This window comes from Megalobrama amblycephala, linkage group LG14 (genome assembly GCF_018812025.1).
Source record: "Megalobrama amblycephala isolate DHTTF-2021 linkage group LG14, ASM1881202v1, whole genome shotgun sequence".
NCBI lineage: Eukaryota > Metazoa > Chordata > Actinopteri > Cypriniformes > Xenocyprididae > Megalobrama > Megalobrama amblycephala.
In genome coordinates, this window is record NC_063057.1 from 39,538,347 (window position 1) to 39,561,197 (window position 22,851).

Sequence of the window (22,851 nt, forward strand, 5' to 3'; positions counted from 1 at the left end):
GTCAGCCTTATGTGGTACCACAAAACCTCACCAAACAAGTTTTCCATTGCTGAACCTATCAACAAATGTGGCCTGCACATTGACACTGTTTCAAATTCAAAACAAACCCTACAGATGAAGCTATGAAAAAGTTATTGATACTCACTGGATAGAGCTGACTCATATGCTGTCAAAATACATATGCCCGAACCTGAACAGTTGTGTGAGCCAGCAACAGTGTCCGTCATGGAGGGCATGTTAGTGGTGTTCTTCGGGATGGATTGGAGCCCCACCCACAATCCCATCACTGAGGTGTGTAAAATGAGCTAGGTCCTCATTGAAATAATATTAGATGAGCTGGTTCGCTGCTCCTATCAAGGCCCAAGTCATCTTTGTCTCTGCTGGTTCAGCCCAGTCCCAAGTTGTCTTTGTTGCCATTGAAACAGATCAGCTCCAAGTTTCCTTTGTCACGTATGGTCCCACCAAGCTTCCCTCTCCCTCCTCCTCTGCCAAAGCCATCCAGTTCCTTTTTCCTCACCTCCGCGGTCTCCCTTCAGCACCTTCCAACCAACCACCTCCAGTGGTTCCGCCTTGCTGCTCAGATCTGCTTTGGACTTCCCAGTCATCATCTTCACCTTGGTCTGTTGATCCCTAAGCTCCACTTCAAGCCTCCGAACCCTGGACTCCACCTCGGCCCTCTGACCCATCAGCTCCACCTTAGCTCAACACTCTCTTGGCTCCACCATGGTATATCATCCCTCAGGCTCTGCCAGGCACCCTTGACCTCTGCCTCCATGACCCTCTTGGTCTATTGTCGTTTTGGCTCCGCCTCAGACTTCTGAGTCTCAAGCTGCACCTCGCCCTTCTGGCTCCCCCAGGCTCCTCCTTCCCCCCTGTTCCACAATTGTCCTCAGATGCACTGACTCTGCCCCGGTCTGCCAAGCCCACATCTCGACCTCGGTCATATATGCCTGCAGCTCCACTGTGGCCCTCCAGGCCTTCACTGTCACCCTGGATTTTCATCTCCTTGGTTCAACCTGGGTCTCCACTTTGCACATGTCCACCTCACTCAGTCAGGCTTCTGGTTCCATCTTGGCTCCTCCCTACATTAGTTTCACCATGGACCTTCATCCCGGCTTGATTCCTGGTCATCCTCTGGCTCCGCGTCATCCTCTGGCTCCACCTGTGTCCACTCTGGCTCCTCCTATCATCGTCTCCACCTAGGTGTTCCCTTTGTTCAGCCCTTTCTCGGTCACATCTCCCTTTGGCTCCAAGTCTTCCTCTGGAACCCATTCCCTCCTCGGTTGGACTTTGCAGCACAACAACGCAACTTCTGGGGGATGAATTTAATGTCAATTCATGTCTCATTTAGTTTCATTATTTTGTTCTGTTTAATTTCATTGTCACTGTCTTCATTTGTTCTCATTTGTTACCATAGTTTCTAGTTAGTTATGCACCTGTTTCTTGTTCCGTTAATCATTCCCTGTATCTAAGCATTACATTTTTGGTGAATGTGTAGATTTTCTTGCTAGTGTTCATTAAACTGTTAATTAAACAGTCAATGATTTAGATCAGATTCCAATTCGATACACAAATAATTGGATTTGGACTGACAATGTGAACATAGTCATAGTTGCACTTGATCTATATATGGCAGTGGTCACCAACCCGTCGATCACGATCGACTGGTTGATCTTTATCACTGTTCCAGTAGCTCGCGAAAATAAGAGAAATACAAAAATACATTACATTTCTCCAGTCTTTGTACTGTATTTTTGTATTTATTTTTCTGTTATTTTCGGGAGCTACTGTGACAGTGATAAAGTAAATAAGCCCACCTCATGTCTGAGTCTGTAAACAGCTGTTAACGAGAGGCCAGAGACGCTGAAGATGGACGCGAAGAGGAGAAAATTGTAGCAGGCAGAGCAGCTCACTGTTTACGATGCTCGAAATATAGGAAGAAAACATAAATATTGAATTGGGGGTGAGGGGTTATATGAATTAATCTCTAAAAGGAATTTCGATGGCAACAGCATTTTATTTTCCTCTTACCTCAGAATAAAGTAGCTTATTAGCGCAGTTCAGCTTTGTTTACAGCGGTAACCAAGGAAACACTGTATCACTGCTGTTCCGTAAGTGCCACCTGCTGTCAGAGAGTGAATTTGTGTCTCATTCAGCCTGCTGTTTTTGTTTAAAGTTTTTTTTTTGTGTGTAGCATAATTTCTCAAAGATAAAGTCAGACCGTTCTGTTTTTGCTTTAAATCTTGAAATTAAATCTAATTCAAATGAAAAACAACTGCTCATGCACCGTGTATGGCATCTTTGTTTGGATTGTGATTAAAAAGCAGTGGTTACCTCTAATTTGAAATGGCATTATTTTTGTTTATTATAATAATGTTAATAATAAATATCTGCAACCAGTATCAGAATTGGCCAATTTGCTTGTAAAAATAAATAAATAAATCAGAATCTAAATTGGCCATGAAAAAAATACTAAATACAATCTGGGCTGTCTTTGTTCTATCAAGTAGATCTTGTCTTTCATAAAGGTCGAAAGTCAGGCGATCTTGGGTTTAAAAAGGTTGGTGACCACTGATATATGGTAACAGCTGGAGGAAAAATTCATCTATCCTCAAACTGCTTCCCAGTGGTCAAGGCCAGTAGCCTTGGGGAAAGCACTTCGACAAACTGCTTGGTTGTGCTTCCAACGACCCGAGTTTGTGGTTCTTTCTGATTCTGTCCCCTTCTCTCTCTCCCTTTGCTTCCTGTCTACTCTCTATACTGTTCTGTCTAAATTAATAAAACTATTTAAAAAAAATTGTCTTAGTGAATTTAGGTGGTATAAGTTGAAATGAAACTCTGTATATTTTCAGTTAAACAAAGTGAAAATAAAGTGATCCCTACTCTACATGAACGTGAAAAGGTGGAAAGGTGGAAAGACTCTGGAAAGGTGTGTCCTTGTGATGCAAGGTCCAACTGAGGAAGGAGGGCAGGGGCTCTGGAAGAGGATGAGGAACTGACGATGAGCTGGCAAATGATGGAGATACAGGCAGAAACAGCCATGGTGGCAGAGGCGGCTGGAGGTGCCAAGCAGGAACCAGGAGCAAACGCATGCCAACGTGAACCCAGAGCTCAGTCTGGATGACATCCCACAGGGGAGTCGAAGGAGGGAGGAGCCATGGAGGTGGACTCAACGACATGAGGACAATGGATGGTGATGAAGCTGATGGTGGAGGAGCCCAAAGCACAGATGAAGAGCAGATAGTCCAGAGAGAGAACGCAGGCTTCAGAGGCCGCAACGGAGCAGCAGCAACGATCCCTCAAGGTGGAGCCAGGGTACCGGAGAACTGAGGTGGAGATGGGGCATCTGAGGGCTGAGGCAGAACCAGCAGGAGGGTGGAGCTAGACGGAGCCGTAGGGTTGGAGAGACAGAGCATATTGGACGGCTTGTAAGTCCATGGTGTAGATGGACATCTGACCAAGGTGGATCCAGAGGATCGAGGAAGCCTGGTGGAAGCCAAAAGGTTGATGTTCTCTGGTGGAGCCGAGGGAAGGAGGAGCCTGGACCAGGAACAGCTTCTCAAGGTGAAGCCAGGGGGATCCATACATTCAGGCGGCGCTGGTAAACAGCTGTCCCGAGGTGGATCCACACCAGAGAGGAGGTAGTGGAGAGGCTGAGGGGCTGATGGGGGACAGTGGGAACTGATCAGAGGGGCGGGCTGAGGTCTGAAGAGGAGGCAGGAGAGGGAGGCTGGGAGGGCATACTGGAAGCACAGAGAATTATAGCTGGGCGGAACTAGTGGAGACACAGGAGAACTATTGCAGGTCAGAAACAACGGAGTCACCATTCACTCAGTTATTTACCTGGACTTCACCTACCAGCAGCAACTGAGGTGTGTGCGCTTCTTTACTCCCCGGATTCAGCTGTCATGATCTCCTATCAAACCCACAAAGATAAAGAAACTGGTTAATTCATTCAGAATTTCTATTCATCCTGCAAAAGTAATATTCATTTACCTGTTTGCTTATGCTCCTCTGCTGCATTCAATAAATGGTTAAACATCACCTGTGCTACTTTTCTCTGGGTATACTTACAGTTACATACATATTGATATATATAAAGAAGGACAGAAATAGTATTTTCTTGTAAAACATACTCCAATGATCTAACCCTAACTGTAAATAATTTATTTACAGTTAGGGTTAGATCATTGAAGTATGTTTTACAAGAAAATACTATTTATGTCCTTCTACTTAAAATAAATAATGTTTATTTTAATTTGTTAATTCCTGTTTCTTTGTTTTTAATTGTGAAATTTGCTAGCAATTGCTGAGTGAAAACTTTTTCTACACCAAATTTATATACATAAATGTATGAAAATTAATTTGGAGTTTAGAGCCAAACTTATTGCAAACCACCCAGAAAATAATCAAGTGTCACCCAGAGGCTGATAGAAACTAAGCGAGGGCTTAAATAATGGAAAGATGCACACTTTCATTTTCTCAGCCACATCATCTCAGCTGTGTGGATGTTCTCTCCACTCACAAACTCTCACACACAGTGCTTGACTTTACAAAAACGCGAAGATCACTGAAGCTGCATGGCATATTGTGACTCATTTAGAAATTAGTAAACACTGACCCACCAACTAGTCAGCTACTTTTCTGTGTGACTAATCAAGTATTAAAAATGAGTAGTCATGCAAGCCTTAGTAGACAGGCAGAGAGGCTGTGAATGAGAGGCATTAGACGGGTTCACATGTGACAATCAGACCGTCACACACAAAGAAGAGGAGGAGGAGAAGAGAGGAGAAAGGAATTGATAGAGACAGAAAGAAGGTGGGGGTGAGCTGGGGAGAGTGAGGGAGACAGAAAGAGTGAGACTGAATCTTTCATAGTAGGCGTCACAGATCGCTACCGCTGTGATTTGTGTCTCTCAGTATGTTTCCCACTGCTGCAGCGTGAGCGTTAGCTCCCGCACAATGACTTCTCAACCTCCTCCTGTCTCCACATTCTCTCCTATTTTCTTTCCCTTCAAAACAAACTCATTTATTCAAGGCTGATGGCTCACAGACTTCAGATTTTTCCATAAACTTGCATCGGACATAAGGACCACCACTGAAGTCTCTCTGTAAGGTAGGAATAGCAGTTTATGTTTTTATAACTGTTCCACGTGTTGAGGTACATCAGTCTGTTCAATGTGTTTGTTTGTGTGTTTTATTATTTTTGTTTTATATGATATATAATTAATTTTAGTTTTTTTTCATAGAATGGCTGAATTATTATTAAAACTTAAAATATGAAGAAAAAAGAGGGGGGGGGGGGGTAACCACCATAACCAGCACTAGTCTATTTGTGATATTTTATTAGAATTTTTTTTTTTGTTTGTTTGTTTTTTGAGAGCACTATTATCGTGGAATGTGTTCTGTGTTACTTCATGTACAGATCTGCTTCATCTGTTAAGAAACAGATCAGCTGATTTATATAACATACACTGGCTGTCAATTTCACCAATGTTTCCCAACCCTGTTACTGAAGGAACATCAACAGTAGCCTACACATTTTAGCTTACACTACTAATGAGCTGATGAGTTGAATCAGGTGTGTTTCATTAGGAAGAGTTTAAACAGAATTGGGAAATCCTGAGTTACACTGTGTGCTGTCCACATGTTTTGATGGTCCACCCATTCTAGTGACGAGAGTATGTAAAGTCTGGCTATAAATACCTTCACCGAGCCCCTCTACATATCCTGTGTGTGCATAGTGTCTATACATGGCTGATACTGATAAACAGTGTATTTAAGACAAGTGGCTTTGAAGCGTTTCTGAAATAAAATGTCAAATTAAGGACTGTGACAAATGTTGAAACTAAAGTGAAAAAGTACACACATTTGTAAAGACACAAGTTACCCTTTTGCTCAGGCTCTCAGAGGACAGCCCTGCTGTAATGTTTTTCGTCTTAATTACATTGATCTCAGATTTGCGTCATACACTTTTCATTCAATTTTGAGCTTGCCATTATCATCATAAACCACTACTTGACAATATATGGTCTGTCTAGGTTTCAATATTGTCATCATGAAAGTCAGTTTTAAATGCTTGATAATATTTAAATTTGTATTGAATCATTTTAGTCATTTATTGCAAAAATTTCTCTCATTCTTCACTCCCTAAAATGTTGATCTAAACCTGACTTCTTTAACGCAATACTGTAAAAAAAAACACTGTAAAAACATGATAAATGAAATCCATACAACTCATGTATGAATCTTCTGAAGTCACACAAATAAAAAGGCAGGCGCAAATCATTATTCAGTAAAAATCTCCCCCTTTGCCGTAGCAAAGGTTGCGTATATGTATTTTATAGTATATAGTAATATATTTTTCAGTGATGTGCTTGGCAGCATAAATCATCTTCCGCTTTCTTGCTAAAGAACAGCAGGAACAGCTTGGACTCTATTGATAGTTAAGTAAGGACAGAAATTAATGTTAATTGGAAGGGGGAACTGGATGGAGAAATGGCCCAAGTTAGACTCAAAATTGCATTTTCTACGTGAGCACCTTGATAACAATATGATGTATGTTCACTTATTGCATGTTGTTGTTTATCCAGTCAGAGGAGAAAAGATTGATTTATGTTAAACTGCCGTGTTCAAAAGCCAGTTCTCTGTCTCCCTGCAGAGCTCTCTTCAAACCATTACAGAAAGTCCTTGAATCATGTCATACTTCACCTTATTGATTCCCTTTTGACTGTGAAGTGTGGCTATCCACAGAAAGCCTATCATCATTTGGTTTACTTTCTGTGCATCTTCTCTTGACCAATATTTACTTTTAGAGCCAACTCATTATTGGTGTTGGTTTTACTTTATTTTAGGGTTTTCTTTGTTACTAATTACACAAGTAAGTACTGAGTTAAGGCCTGTTCACACCAAGGAAAGACAATAACTACAATGATAACGGCACAGAGAAATGATATTGCTGGAATCAATTTCATAACAATTTATCAGAAGCCACTCCTTTTTATAGAGCTTGAGCAATTAAAGTGACAGACAACAAACCTGCAGTGCGTGCATATAATAAACAAAACGATATTGTCTGCTTGTGTGGACACTAATATAGTTATCATTATGGTTATAATGTGGCATTTTGCACTGTCCCAGGAGAAACAGACAGGAGACGAGAATCCAGTTTGGGCTGTGGTTTATTTCCTGAACATTTACAAACTAAAACATGGGTATCAGGAGGTGTCTTAACTTCCCCAAAAATAATAAAACGAAAGAGCTTCACTAACGTTTCTTCTGCTTGACTAACGTTCAACTCAATTCTTCTTTACTCCCCGCGTGCTGTGTTAGCCCCTCCCTCCTAACTCTTTTTCCTCCTCAACACCTCCTCCCAACAGCAGCTGAATTAAGTAAAACACATTTATAACAGAGAATAAACAGTGTCATCGCCACAATATTTATAGTTATCATTTTTGGTGTTAACAGGCCTAAATATTAATTAACAATATGTACTTACTATTGTCACAGAACCCTTGTTTCCCTGGACTTCATATCCCATAATCCTCCTGTTTCCACACCTGCACTCACTTCCCTCGTCAGCTCCTTATCAGCACTCATCACCTGCACCTGGACTCTATTGTCAGCACTCCCCATATATTGCACTCACTCCCTCCACTCCTCGTCCGTTCTCTGTTTATGTTAAGTGTATGTTTGGTTACTCCTGCCTTGTTTATTAAAGAAGTGTTTATGATTGTGGAAATCCGCATCTGCCTCATCTCTGCACCAGCTACACGTAACAGAAGAACGGATCTTTAAACCGCAGGATTTCCACAGGAAGAAAAAAGAAAAGGATGGATTCTTCTTTCATCTATCTGGCTCCTGCTCCTCCAACGCCTCTCTCCCATCTGTCGGCCGGCGATCGCCTCATCGGGCTCCTGCAGGTTGGTCGTTCGCTGGAGAGGTATGTGGAGGAGTTCGTAGAGCTCGCTTATTTGACAGATTGGTCGGATGCTCAGTTGATCGACCTGTTTTTGGATGGACTGGATGAGAACACTATTCGCTTTATTGAACCTAACGATTATGTTTCCTTAACTGATGCTATAAATTTAGTTTTGTATTTAAATTGCTCCGAATTCTTAGTCCAAGAGGTTCAGAAAGTTGGGTGTTCCTCTCGTCCAGTCCTTCCAAAAACACAGTCAGCCCGGCCAGTCTGCCAAGCTCCGTCTTCCTCCGCATACCCTTCCAGCGAACTTCCGGCCTGCCCCATGCTGGACCCACATTCCTCTACTGCGCCCAGTAAGCGGAGGAGGAGGAAGAAAGCGGCTCCAGTCTCTCTAGAGCCCGCTCCAGTCTCTCCAGAGCCCACTCCAGTATCTCCAGAGCCCGCTCCAGCCCTTTCCGAGCCTGCAGCTCCAACCCTGTGCGAGCCACCAAGTGAGGTGGCCTGGCTTATAGACTTTTGGACAGAGCCAAGTTCTCCAGTCTCCGCCGAGCCAAGTCCTCCAGTCTCCGCCGAGCCAAGTTCTCCAGTCTCCGCCACCGAGCAAGCAGCGCCAGTCTCCGCCGCCGAGCAAGCAGCGCCAGTCTCCGCCGCCGAGCAAGCAGCGCCAGTCTCCGCCGCCGCCGAGCCAGCTGCTCCAATTATGAACTTTGTAAAGACTGTTTTCCCTCCCTGCCTCCCTCTCCCGCCTCCCATGTGTGTCTTCATTGAACCTTCACCTCAAGCCCCCTCGCCCAGATCTCCACCTCGGACCTCTGGGCGATTACCTTCACCCCGGCTCCAACCTCCCTCTGCTCCACCGTTGCCCATCAGTCCACCAGCTTCACCAGTATCCATCCTGCCTCCACTCACACCTTGTCCACTTGTCAGCCTGCCATCCCCTCTGGACTTCACTCCTCCGTCTCCGCTCCGTCACTCCGTCCCTCGGTTTCTGTTGGCCTCCTCATTCCCCCGGTGTTCGTTTTGTTGGCTGTCCTCCTGCTTCCACTGCGGCCTTCTGGAGCCCCGGCTGCGCTTCGGTCGGCGGAGCCTTCGGTTGCGCCATCACCCGCCAGTCCTTCAGCGACGCCTGGGCTCAACGCCTCGTAGGCTTCGGCTCCTGACCCGCCATGGCTGCCCGCTGCACCTGACCCGCCATGTATGCCCGCTGCATGTCTGCCTGCTGCCCCTGACCCGCCATGGCTGCCTTCAGCCCCTGACCCGCCATGGCTGCCTTCAGCCCCTGACCCGCCATGGCTGCCTTCAGCCCCTGACCCGCCATGGCTGCCTTCAGCCCCTGACCCGCCATGGCTGCCTTCAGCCCCTGACCCGCCATGGCTGCCTTCAGCCCCTGACCCGCCATGGCTGCCTTCAGCCCCTGACCCGCCATGGCTGCCTTCAGCCCTGACCCGCCATGGCTGCCTTCAGCCCCTGACCCGCCATGGCTGCCTTCAGCCCCTGACCCGCCATGGCTGCCTTCAGCCCCTGACCCGCCATGGCTGCCTTCAGCCCCTGACCCGCCATGGCTGCCTTCAGCCCCTGACCCGCCATGGCTGCCTTCAGCCCCTGACCCGCCATGGCTGCCTTCAGCCCCTGACCCGCCATGGCTGCCTTCAGCCCTGACCCGCCATGGCTGCCTTCAGCCCCTGACCCGCCATGGCTGCCTTCAGCCCCTGACCCGCCATGGCTGCCTTCAGCCCCTGACCCGCCATGGCTGCCTTCAGCCCCTGACCCGCCATGGCTGCCTTCAGCCCCTGACCCGCCATGGCTGCCTTCAGCCCCTGACCCGCCATGGCTTTTGAACCTGCCCTGGAGACCTCCACTCCAGTTTGCTGCTCCCCCTGCACCAGCTTGAGGTCTCCAGGGCGCCCGCCCCCCTCCCGGTTGTTTCATCTACGGCGCGAGGACGCGCCTACCGGGAGGGGGGGGTAATGTCACAGAACCCTTGTTTCCCTGGACTTCATATCCCATAATCCTCCTGTTTCCACACCTGCACTCACTTCCCTCGTCAGCTCCTTATCAGCACTCATCACCTGCACCTGGACTCTATTGTCAGCACTCCCCATATATTGCACTCACTCCCTCCACTCCTCGTCCGTTCTCTGTTTATGTTAAGTGTATGTTTGGTTACTCCTGCCTTGTTTATTAAAGAAGTGTTTATGATTGTGGAAATCCGCATCTGCCTCATCTCTGCACCAGCTACACGTAACAACTATAGGGTTAGGGTTTGGTTTCAGGTTAGTTTTAAATATGCATAATTTACTGTTATAACTGGAGTAAGTACATTTAACATGTAAAAGAACGTGTTACCATGGTGTTAGCATCACAATTGTTATTTGAACAACCCCATAACCGACAGCAAACAAATGTACTATTTCCATCTAGTGCATAATAGTTAAAAGAAAGTATATATATTTCCCATAGACTTACATTTAAAGTATATATTTGAGCTAGGGACCAGAACACTACTATTGCTCTTTTTGAAGCATACATTATTTATACTGTGCACTAAACCAAAATTGCACACCCAGATAACCTATCCAGTCCATTTCTGGTGACAAACAATGTTTATTTATCATCTCTCATTTTTATCTGCCAAAATTCCAATAAAAAGTAATCATAATCTTATGTATTTTCAAAATGATAAGGACTCCTCTACCAGTGCAATGTGATGTGGTCATTTGTCACAATGTAATACACAAATTTGTAAAATTGTGTTGACATTGTCATTTCATTGCATAAATGATTCACTTACACCAACTCACCAACAAAACTATTTTTACGGGTTACATCCGTGGTAGAAACAGCTCTTTAAGGTAACAATTGCAGGTTACCACTTTTTACAATGGAGTAAGCTGGTATTCTATTCTGAACACAGACCACATCATGTGCTTGCCTGTGCCTTGATCAATCAAAGATAAAGTTGCATAAGTTATGATTCTGGAGATGCTTAATGGCTGTTGCTGGTGGGATTAGCATTAACAAGGAAAGGGAATATAATATTTAGCATGCTCTGAATGTGTGCCGCTAGCTGACATACAGATGAATCTGAGAGAGATGGACAGAGCAGGGTGCGAAATTAGATTTTTGTGTCAGATTTTACCCAGGGCGTTTGCTTTTCTGCACATCCGTACTTGTCACTGTGCTTTGATGTCAGTTTTATACATCAAGAATAGAATTCATTTCCAAATTCTCTCCTTCATGCCAACTATATGTTTCTTTGCTTCTCTCCTCCCTCTGTTTTACTTTCTGGATTTAATGTAGGGTGCAGTAAGTATGATGTTATATTATATTCTGATAATGGATCAACTGTGGCACAATATGTCCATCCTGTACACTGTGACCCCTGAACCATTTTGTTCAAACCACACACATACACAAACATATGGGCTCTGAGGTATTTATATCTATGGATATCTACTGAACAGTGATTTAGTCCAGGCAGCTCATGAGAATTTTGGGGCTATTTGTGTGTGCAGGAATTTTAATAACCATGTGGATGCATAGACGTAAAAATGTTGCTTAAATCATCTGTAATCCTCAAGGTGTGTGTATGGTTGACTGATGACACACAAACACACATGTGATGTCACTCTCAGCTGTCAGCCAATGTCTTTGCCACTTTGGTATTTTGTCAGTACTAGTGGACTCGTATATATGACAAAGCCCATGTGACCTGCAAAACAATATGAAAACAATGTTTAACGGAGAAGACATACTATATGAATGATTGGTATGTCAACACTCAACGCTGGTTGAGTTGTGAGATCATTGAATTAATTAGTGCTGTATAATAAAAAAATAGATTATTTTTTGCTGGACTCGATATGTCTATCACACATTTAGTGCTTCCAATTACCTTATTTTTCAATTATCCAACCCCCCTTCTCTTCACCAAACACAAGACAAAACTATTAGCTAAGTCCCCAGAAAATCTCTTTTCCAAAGACTGTGTATGGAGCACCTGTCACCCTGCTTTTTCAATTAGTGTAACATGTTAGTGCGTTTTGTACATTGTTATCCATTTATCAGTTTTAGCAGAAGCTGTATCATCCATCTCTGTTTCACTTTGTGCTACATTTCTTTTGTTTTACATGATGAATTAGAAATAATCTTATTATTGAGAAAGAATGTTGCTTAAAGTGTAATTTCTTTGGCAAAATAATAAAAAAGAAATTCCGTCAGTCACTAAAAATTGAGAAATATGTGTTTACACACACACAAAAATGAGTGTGAAAGCTTTCTCTAATGCTGCTTGCTATGAGGATGGGGCACTGATGGGATTTGGTTCATCTCTCACTGATAAACACCCTATGGGATTTGGTTGATCGCTGATGGCGTTGCTTAAAATAACAGCACGAGTTTTTCTCATGCCACGGTTACCAACAGCTGAAGTTAGTCCTGCAGTTAGTGAGAGCTCATCAAATTTTTTTTTAAATGTGTAGAAGGGACCAAATTTTGGAATGTGAGGTTGTGTACTATTTGTTTAGACACGTGTCCTCGGTACTGGAGAGTAGGGCTAACACTATCAGCAGCTACAAGCAACTAAAGACTGAACTGCTTAAAAAATGCTTAAAGGGCTCTTTTGATATGAAATATACTTGGTTTAAATAAATAGAACATTAACTACATTGTTAAAGGCACACTATGTAAATCTTCGCCGCTTGAGGTCGCTTATTCAAAACAAAGGAGTAGCTTGATGACATCTTGATTTCGCAGAATCATGGGTGTTGTCTTCACCTCACAGCCTATGGAAAAGAATCAGGACGGGACTTGGGCAGAATTATGTTCATGGATGAGATTTTTAACTTTACTGTAGTATGAAGCAGAGCAGGGCCAAGTGCTGTGCGAGCTGAAACGAGGCCACTGGAGCATTTGCTAACGAGAGACGAGCGTGACACACGTCTCGAGAACGGTGGAACTTTTATTATGCCACAGTCGCTGCTTCCGCTTTTTCCAGCCAAGCTTACAGTATGTGGGGTAATGCAGCACTGTTTTATCATATTAGATACATTTGTGTGATAAAAGTTGTTATAGTGCTACTCTGCTTTCACTCGGCAGCTACTATGAGACTCCTGTTGCACTCTGCAGTAAGCTAGATCGATTGGGCATGGTAAAACATGGACTTGTGTTGAACTATGTAACATAATTAGTTTTCTGTCATGAATATCCATCAAAACAGTTCACCTGTCTAATAAAACACATAATACTGTATATTAAAGCAACTTTGGTGTTTCCATAGTTTCTACAAAATAAAATGGGAAACCGAGTGTAACGCGGCATTATGTCATTGATAGGCAACGCACGGACATGGTCCATGCCCTGGTTAAAATTGCTTATTTCTCTGGATTTAAACATTCTTGGAAACCAAAAATTCATGGAGTTCCCAATTCAACAAGATACATTGTTCTCTTGGTTTTTGGATATTAGATACAGATAGTGGCGGAGCCACTAGCTGTAACAATCTCAAAATTATCATATCTGTATTCAGATAAAACCGGAAGAAGGCGGGGCTTTATCCTGAAGTTCATACAATTACTTGAGAAGACCATTATGTCTATATTACAGCCTATATATCTGTTTTCTTCATAGATATCACTAAAATATTCCTTGTATAACTGAAATATATATATATATATATATCGGCTCAGACAGTTAGAAGATATTTAAAAATATGTTCTAAACAAAGCAAAAAAAAAGATATATATATATATATATATATATATATATATATATATATATATATATATATATATATATATATATATAATTTTTGGGGGGTTTTTTTGTTTTTTTTTTGTTTAGAACATATTTTTAAATATCTTCTAACTGTCTGAGCCGATAGTCTCAATCGAAGTGCTTCTAGATGTATGTGCAGTTGTGCTTCGGATGACAAGAGTGGGTCATTCCTGTTATACAGTGACTTTTCTGTCTCAATGATTTATTTACTCATTTTCTCTTAAATTGCATATTTAGATCTTCTTTATCACTTAAACAGAGATAATAGACATTAAAAGTACTATTTTGTATTACACACCTTTTTATTGATATCATTCAATTTTATCATGTCCTCAGTGCAAAGTAATCAACTTCCACAAGAAATATAAACCATGAAATGATAAAAACCTCACAATATTTTTAAATTATGTTAATGACTAGGCTAAACTGCTTCTCACCATATATATATAAATCATGTGAAAATATATTTTTTTTGTTATGTTTTTTTTACAATTTTCTTCAATCACTGTGTCCCTAAAGTTATCTTCCACCTTGTTAGTATGTACTTTCTCGCTTTGCAAAACTGACTGCAATTTCATTGAGACCATTTTCAAGAAGTGACATCATTTATTTTTCCTGCTGGAATTCAACTGTACAAACTGCGAGGGCATGGAGGAAAGCACCGCCCACTGTAACGCCGCTGAGGGTGAGCAAGGGCTCTGGGGTAATGGATTTTATTGATTTCTATTCTGAAGTAACCTGTCTTTTGTCATCATCTGAACTGCCTGTCTGTGCTGAACTGACTGTCGATGCTGAACTGCCTGCCTGTCCCATCACGATTATGGAGATCGTACGCCTGACTGTGTCTCTCCCTATGCTGGGAGTTACTATAATGTGTGTGTGGGCAGCGCACACAGCCTCTGTACTCCCAGCCAGTCCCAAATTCCCACCCAGCCTCCCTCTCCCTCCTCCTCCCATCATCCACCATCCATCATCTCTGTCTCCGCTACATCCTGTCAGCCCCTCTGCTCACACTCAGTCCACCACAGGTGATGCGGCCTCGCCATGGTTCTGCCAGTCTACAGCTACATTGTGGTCAGTGAATCCCCAGTCTCCGTCTCCAGCCTCAGCGACCAGGACTCCACCTCGGCCCGTTAGTCCACTAGCTCCTCCTTGGCTCAAACCTCCCTCATCTCCACTGTGGCCTATCAGTCCACCAGCTCTGCTGGGCTTGGTTGTTCGTCAGCCTGCCCTTGCCTCTGGACTGCACTGCTCTGGCTTCGCCTCATCCTTTCGTCCCTCTGGCTCCGTTGGCTTCCTCACTCCCTCTAGCTCCACCTTGGTCCTCTGTCACTCCGGCTGCACCATGGCCTTCTAGATCTCCGCCTGCGCCTCGGTCGCCAGAGCCGTCAGCATTGCCATGTCCCGTCGGATCCTCAGCATCGCCTTGGCTCTTCACCGTTCCGGCTACACCTTGGTCTCCTCTTCCACCTGCTCTGCCTCAGTCAGTTGCCACCCTGGGGTCATCAGCCCTTCCTCCACCATGGCTCCTCCCTCCATCGGCTCCACCATGGGCAGCCTGCCTGGCTGCAGTCTGGGTCCAAGCTTACTCCTCCTGCTCCAAGTTCCTCCTGTCTCCTTGGCTCCTCCCACCATCTGCTCCACCCTGGTCCCTCCTGTCTCCTGTTGGGTCGTCTGCCTGTCGTTCTGCCTACCCTTCACCTGCTCCTCGTCCTCCACCTGAGCACCCTCCCTCTGTAACACTCATGGACTTTTGTTAGTTCTGTCATGTCTTGTCATGTCACTCCCTCGGGTCGGCGGTCACGCCGGCGTGATCACCGCAGTTTTTTTCTAACCAGTGTGAAAGAGACTCAAGGTAACACTTTATAATAACGTTCAGTTATAAGTAATTTATGAATTATTAGTTAATGATTAACAAATCATTTACAAAACATGAATAAATATTTATAAATGATTGATAAGTGATATACTAATATTTTATGAATGTTTTATAAATTCAGTTATAAGTCATTTATAAATTATTTGTTAATTATGAACAAATCATTTACAAAACATGGCTATAAGTTCATAAATGATCAATAAATGATATGTTAACATTTTATGAATGTTTTATTAGTTCAGTTATGAGACACTTATAAGTTATTAGTTAATGATGAACGAATCATTACAATATACGTTCATAAATGATTAACAAGTGTTATGCTAACAATTTACAAATGTGTTGTAAGTTATCTTAACTAAATAAATCAAACAGATCATTAGTAGATGGTTTATAAGTTATTAGCCAAGACATTATTTATCACTTATAATAACTGAAGTATCTATGACAAAATTGTTTTAGTATCATTATCTCAATAAACAATTGTTAATCATGAACAAATGAAGAACAAACCATTAGTAAATGCTCAGTATATGATTTATTGATGAAGTTGTAAGCTGGTCTGTGTTCAAAAGCACAACCATGCAGGTATGCTAAAGCACTATTTTTAAGAAGAGTAATTTATTTGTTTTTAAGTGGATAAACATTTATAAATGCTGTACAGTCAGGTGATTCCAGATGATTATATTAAATCCTTTCACTCATCAGCACAGACTTGTGTTCTGTGTGGAGTGTGTGGGGTCTAGTGATGAAGTCAACCTCTGATCCAGATTTACCTTCCACTGAAGCTCACATCAGGTGCACAGAGTTAAACACTCCATGTGTGTCAGAGAAGACAGCTGTCTATACCCTCACCAGTCAGCACTTACACTGCTGTACACACTACAAAGTGTTCAACACCTGTTATAGATGATGTGTAAACACATGAATAAATCATTTACAAAGCTTTCTGCATCCCCTATTCTAGTGTAAACTATTCTTCACTTGTAAATGTGTTATATATCATTTATAGACCTTTCTTACCTTTTACAAATTATTTGTATATGTATACAAGTCATTTATAACACTTTCTGCATACCCTATTCTAAAGTGTAAACTATTCATCACTTATAAATTTGTTACACATCATTTGTAGACATTTCTTTCCTGTTACAAATTATTTGTATATGTATACAAGTCATTTATAACACTTTCTGCATACCCTATTCTAAAGTGTAAACTATTCATCACTTATAAATGTGTTACACATAATTTGTAGACATTTCTTTCCTGTTACAAATTATTTGTATATGTATACAAGTCATTTATAACACTTTCTGCATACCCTATTCTAAAGTGTAAACTACTCATCACTTATAAATGTGTTACACATCATTTGCAGATGTTCCTGTTACATTATCATCTCACTCCATCACTTTACCCAAGCCTAAAATTTACATTATTTAAAAAATAAATAAATAAATAAATCAACACTCTGCCACCGTTTAACCAGCACTTAATCATTTAATTTTTATCTTGCTTTTCATGGAACAGCTCCTCACCATAACATGAAAACGCACCATAAACTGATCATAAACGTAGTCCATTATTTCGTGCATTATTTTCAAGTCTTCAGAAGTCGTACGATGCCATTGTGTGAGGAAAACATTCTTATAACGTAATATAACCATTATACATTAATAATCGCATCAATCTGCTGTTTCATAACTTTCAAATTAAAATTGGCGCGTCTAAGAATACAACACAGATTTGCGGCAGTGACGTCAAACCTCGCTCCTTATTGGCTGTCACATGTGATTTGCGACTACCATAGAGTGTTTGCGACGTACCGAATTTAAGTTGCTGTGTTAGATTCAACGCTACACTTAAAAGGATGGAAATGCAGATCAGAGGAATGTTTGCAGCGATTAAACACTTTAATTTAATTCTGTTACTCACACAAAATTATGATTTGCTGTCATTTCGCTGGTAATGTAGCACACGCGTCGTTTTGTCTGTTCTGTATACTGCTTTTTGTAATGTTTTAAATAAATTATTGTGACTAACGTACATTTATCTGCCTGTTACACTAACGTTACGTATATTGTCAAAATGGTTATGCTTAAGGTAATAGGGTGGAGTAGGGAGCTTAAAATTATACTTTTTATACAACAGTATATAAACAGATAACAGTCACTGTAAATATATCTGTATTGCGTTTTTATTTTTGTGAAGTGGCTAAAAAGTGGTCATGTTTAGGTATAAGGGGTGAGTTACGGGCTCAAAGTAAAATATAGTACATAGTAGGGGTGTGACGAGATCTCGTGTCACGAAATCTCGCGAGACTAAACTGTGACGAGATTTCTCGTCGAGGCGAAAAGTAGTCTCGTGATGTTGCCATGACAGAGTGGTTAGGATGATTAGGAAAGAATATGCCACCGCTAGGTTTACATTACGCGTCCACTGTCATTTTGCTTTGTGTTTAAATAAAAAAACATTTAATTCAGTTGGATAACGGACGCCACCGCTCCATATTTACAGAGTTATGCGCGATCGCTGAAAGTGAAAGTAAACAGGAGCGCGCATTCAAACGCGATCTCAATACCCCGCATTTTGAAAGCGGCTCCCTGATGAATACAGATATCTCTCAATATGAAAGCTATTTTAGGCTGGGCAGTGTAGTTGTAACCATCTCTCAGCTCTGTATCAAAGAAAAATGTGGTCTTATTTGCACTTTGAATATTGAGAGAGTGTGATTATGGTTGCACTTAATGTAAAGTGTTACCATGAAAAAGAATAACAGTTTTCTCTTAATCTTATTAAGCACAAACAATAAGGTTTCATTTGTTAACATTAGTTAATGCACTGTGAACTATCATGAACTAACAATGAATGACTATTTTTATCAACTAACATAAACAAAGATTAATAAATACTGTAGCAAATATATTGCTCATTGTTAGTTGATGTTGGTTAATACATTAATGTTAATAAATGAGACCTTATTGTAAAGTGTTAACATTTTTATTCATACTGTTTTTATTTCTATGATCAGTTTGTGGAAAGGAGTTCAGTTAGGAGGTCTAAAGTTGTAGAAGCTCATAAATCATGTACAGTAAGGTCTGAAGAGACTGAAATCATACAGAAGAGAAGTCAGTTGAGTTAGTAGCAAAATCTTTTACAGTGCTTGAGTATTGTTGTCTTTTACTGCATATGATAATTCACACTCAGAAAGTAGAACTGAAATGACATTCATTACAAAATGATTAGTTAAAACATTTCAAATACACCTGCAGAATATTTTTTCTAGTCATGATTTCACCATTGAGGATTTCTTAAAAATAGTGTGTAAAAATCTTGTCTCGTCTCGTGAACTCAGTCTCGAGTCTCGTCTCGTCTCGTGAGATACCTGTCTCGTCACACCCCTAGTATATAGTAATAGCAGTGGCATAGCCACGGGGGGGCCTGAGGGGGCCTAGGCCCCCTCATTATCATGCAGGCCCCCCCAGATTTCTGAGCGATTTTTTTATTTTTTATGTTGATTTGTTACACTGATGCATATGCTGCGCGGTAAAATGCAACAGCTGCTTTTAGACTTATTAGTTTGATTATTTCACGTGTTGCACGTAGCTTCTATTGTTGTTATCTTTGCGCGTGAGAGTTTGTTATTATGCGATGAGTGGCAATGTGAAGCGGCACCCGAGGCATCTCAATGCAGTGAAATCCGGTGGGTGCTTGGGCTCCTAACTCTCCATTCGTTTTAACCAATAAAAAGTCGTTAGAGAAAAAAGCACACAGCTTTCTTCTCGTCATTATAGTTAATTTGAGGCAGTTTCCGTGGCGTTATTTGCTCTCGCTCAGATATTGCGTGCTCGGCTGTGCGCGCTCAAACTTTGTTATATGTAAATCAAACATGCTTTTTCTTTAGAATTGTCTTCTCTCCTGGATTTAATGTTGCTAGAAGCTATTAACCATCAAATTTACATAACTGACTGTTAAAACAACACCTATAAATTGTAAATTAAGTATCTTTAATAACTCCATGTACAAATGATATAATTTTCAAACTTAGCCTACTTTAGTCAGCCAGCTATCTAGATATTTTTATTATCTATTTAATATATATTTTTAAAGTTATATATTAAAAGTTAAGTGCTTATTGTAGCCTAAATGCTTATTGAATTATTATATTTAGCGAACCACTACTTATCATCAAATAGTACAATATCAGCATGAGTGTAATCAAAATGGTTTATGGTCTGGTCTGTATATCCCTGCCTCTGCTGGATTATTTTTATCCCTGGTGGGGATAAAAAAAATCCCTCCCGGGTGATGCTACTCCACAAACCACCAACAGAGCATATAAAATACCAAAAATAAAAATCGTTTTTTTTTAAAACATTGCCAAGTAAAACGCTGCGTTTATATAGAACTGTCTCTTTACGACCACAACAAACGGGACACTTTTCAGACACGCATTCCGACTTCGTCTCAGCGCCAGGCGCAAGTCAAACGAGCGCGGAAAAGGTGCAGGTGACGACGAGCTTCAGTTAAACAGCAGTGAACTGCGGTCAGATGAGATGATGTCAGGCTATGTCGGTAAAACTTAGAAAAAATAACACGACTGTCCAATCAGTCATTATACTGTGCTCGTGGCCCGCACTCAAGAATTGCATGCACAAATGTACCGGCGCGCGCTGCATAATTACTTTATTATAGCTAAAATAAAGCGCAATAGATACTACGATCAATGACCGTCGTTTGAAAATGAAATTGCCAAACATGCGATTAAAGCTGCCTCAAAACTATGCATGCATACATGTATTTGTTGACATGGTTTTAAAGCTATTGTTATCCAATTTGTTGGTCTTAACATCTTAAAAATGCACATATGTACACCAAGGAAATCTAAATTTTCTCGGGGAGCATGCCCCCGTACCCCCTAGAAAACGTCTCGGGTTACGTCTGTAACCCTGGTTCCCCTGAATAAGGGAACGAGACGCTGCGTAAGCGCTTTGGGAACGCCTCTGCGTGTTACGTCTTGAAGCACTCGTGAAATCGAACCAATAGTGACGGGACGTCAGAGCGGGTGACGTCACGGACCAGGAAACTATAAAGCACCCTTGAGAACAAAGAACGCCAGCTTCTGAAATAGGGATGAAGCAGACGCTCACAGGCGTGCTGGGAGAGTATGGCTAAGCTACGCAGCGTCTCGTTCCCTTATTCAGGGAACCAGGGTTACAGACGTAACCCGAGACGTTCCCTTTCATGGGAACATCGACGCTGCGTAAGCGCTTTGGGAACGCTATCCCAACTAGGCCATAAGACCAATGCCATGTCTGTTATCTTTCAGGACGACAGTACTGAGGACCCTGGAGTGGAGCCCCAAATCAAGGTTATAAGAACCTAATAAAGGTATGCTGAGACAACCACCCAGCAGCCTCACATATGTCATTGAGGGGAACCCCCGACATCAAAGCCTTTGAGGCAGCCATACCCCTGGTGGAATGTGCCCGGACAGCCAACGGAGAAGGCTGCCCGGAGGACTTTCATAGGCAAGCGAGATGGCCTCGACCACCTCACTTACTCATTCTCTGCTTGGACGCCGGACCTCCTTTGTTAGGAGATCCGTAACATACAAATAATTGTTCAGATTTTCGCCACAGGGCAGCTCTGTGGACGTAAGCGTCTAAAGCCCTCACTGGGCAGAGCAGATTTAGTTTTTCCTGATCCGCATTTGTAAAAAGGTGTAGGACAAAAGGCCTGCGCAGCACAATCGGCCCCGGGACACTTGTAGGGACCTTTGGGAACATATACCCAGGTCTAGGATGTAGAGAAAGCTTTGACCATTACCAGGTGCAAAGTCTAACATGAAGGAGCAACGGATAGTGCTTGTAAATCTCCAATTCTTTTGAGGAGATGTTATGGCCAGAAGAAATATGGTTTTCAAAGTGAGGAAACTTCTCAGACACTTCTTCCAAAGGTTCAAAGGGAGCCGCAGCTAACCCTTCCAACACAATGGCTAGGTCCCAGGACGTAGTTTTTGTGCGTACCACGCAGGCCTCAGCCTCTGAGTACCACGGAGAAAACGTATGACTAAAGGGGGTTCTCTACCCACAGAAACGCCTTCTATTTTAGCGTGATAAGCAGAAATCGCTGCAATATATACCTTCAATGTAGAAGGGGTTAAACCATCCGAGAATTTTTCTTGGAGTAATTGCAGTACATGAGACTGATGGAGGAGTGGAACGGATCCACCTGTAGTCGGCTACACCAAGTAGCAAACAGCTTCCACTTATACGCATAACAGTTTTCTCGTGGATGGAGCTCTGGAGTGGAGAATGGTCTCTACAACCTCGGTTGAGAGACCGGATTCTACGAGCTCGGCCCCCTCAGGGGCCAGGCCCACAGTTTCCCATATCTCCTGGGCGGGGGTGAACTATTGAGCCGCCCGCTTGAGACAGAAGGTCCTGCCTGATCAGGAATCTCCATGGGGGAGCCTTCTAAGAGGGATACTAGATCCGTGAACCATATCCGGGTCGGCCAGAACGGGGCTACCAATATTAGGACGGATCCCGTCCTGGTCGAACCCTCTCCAGAACTCCGGGGAGCAGAGCGATCGGGGGAAATGCATACAGGCGCAGCCTCGGCCACGTCTGTACATAGCATCCAACCCCAGAGGGCTGGATGCCAGAGAAAACCACAGCGGGCAGTGAGACACTCCTCTGAGGCAAATAGGTCGACTTGTGCACGACCGAACTTTTTCCAAATTAGTTCCACCACTTCGGGGTGGAGCCTCCATTCCCCGGGCCTCGGCACCTGCCTCGACAGATGTCTGCTCCCACATTTTGATGTCCCGGGATATAAGCTGCTCTCAGAGAGAGAAATTTCCCCTGGGACCATAGGAGGATCTGATGTGATAATTTGCACAGCTGACGAGACCTCAGACCCCCCTGATGGTTGATATAGGAGACCACCGACATGTTGTCTGTACGAACTAACACGTGATGGCCCCTTAGGTCTGGGAGGAAGTATTTGAGTGCTCGAAATACCGCCATCATCTCCAGCTGATTTATATGCCAAGAACGATGATGGTCCCCCAAAGACCCTGAGCTGAGCGACCACTCATGATCGCCCCCCAGCCTGTGAGAGACGCATCCATCGTTAGCATTTTGCGACGACAAGGAGCCCCCAACACAGGACCTTGGGACAGAAACCAGGGTTTCTTCCACACTGCCAAGGCGCGAAGGCATCGCCGCGTGACCTTGATTGTGCGAAAAGGATTTCCCCTCGGA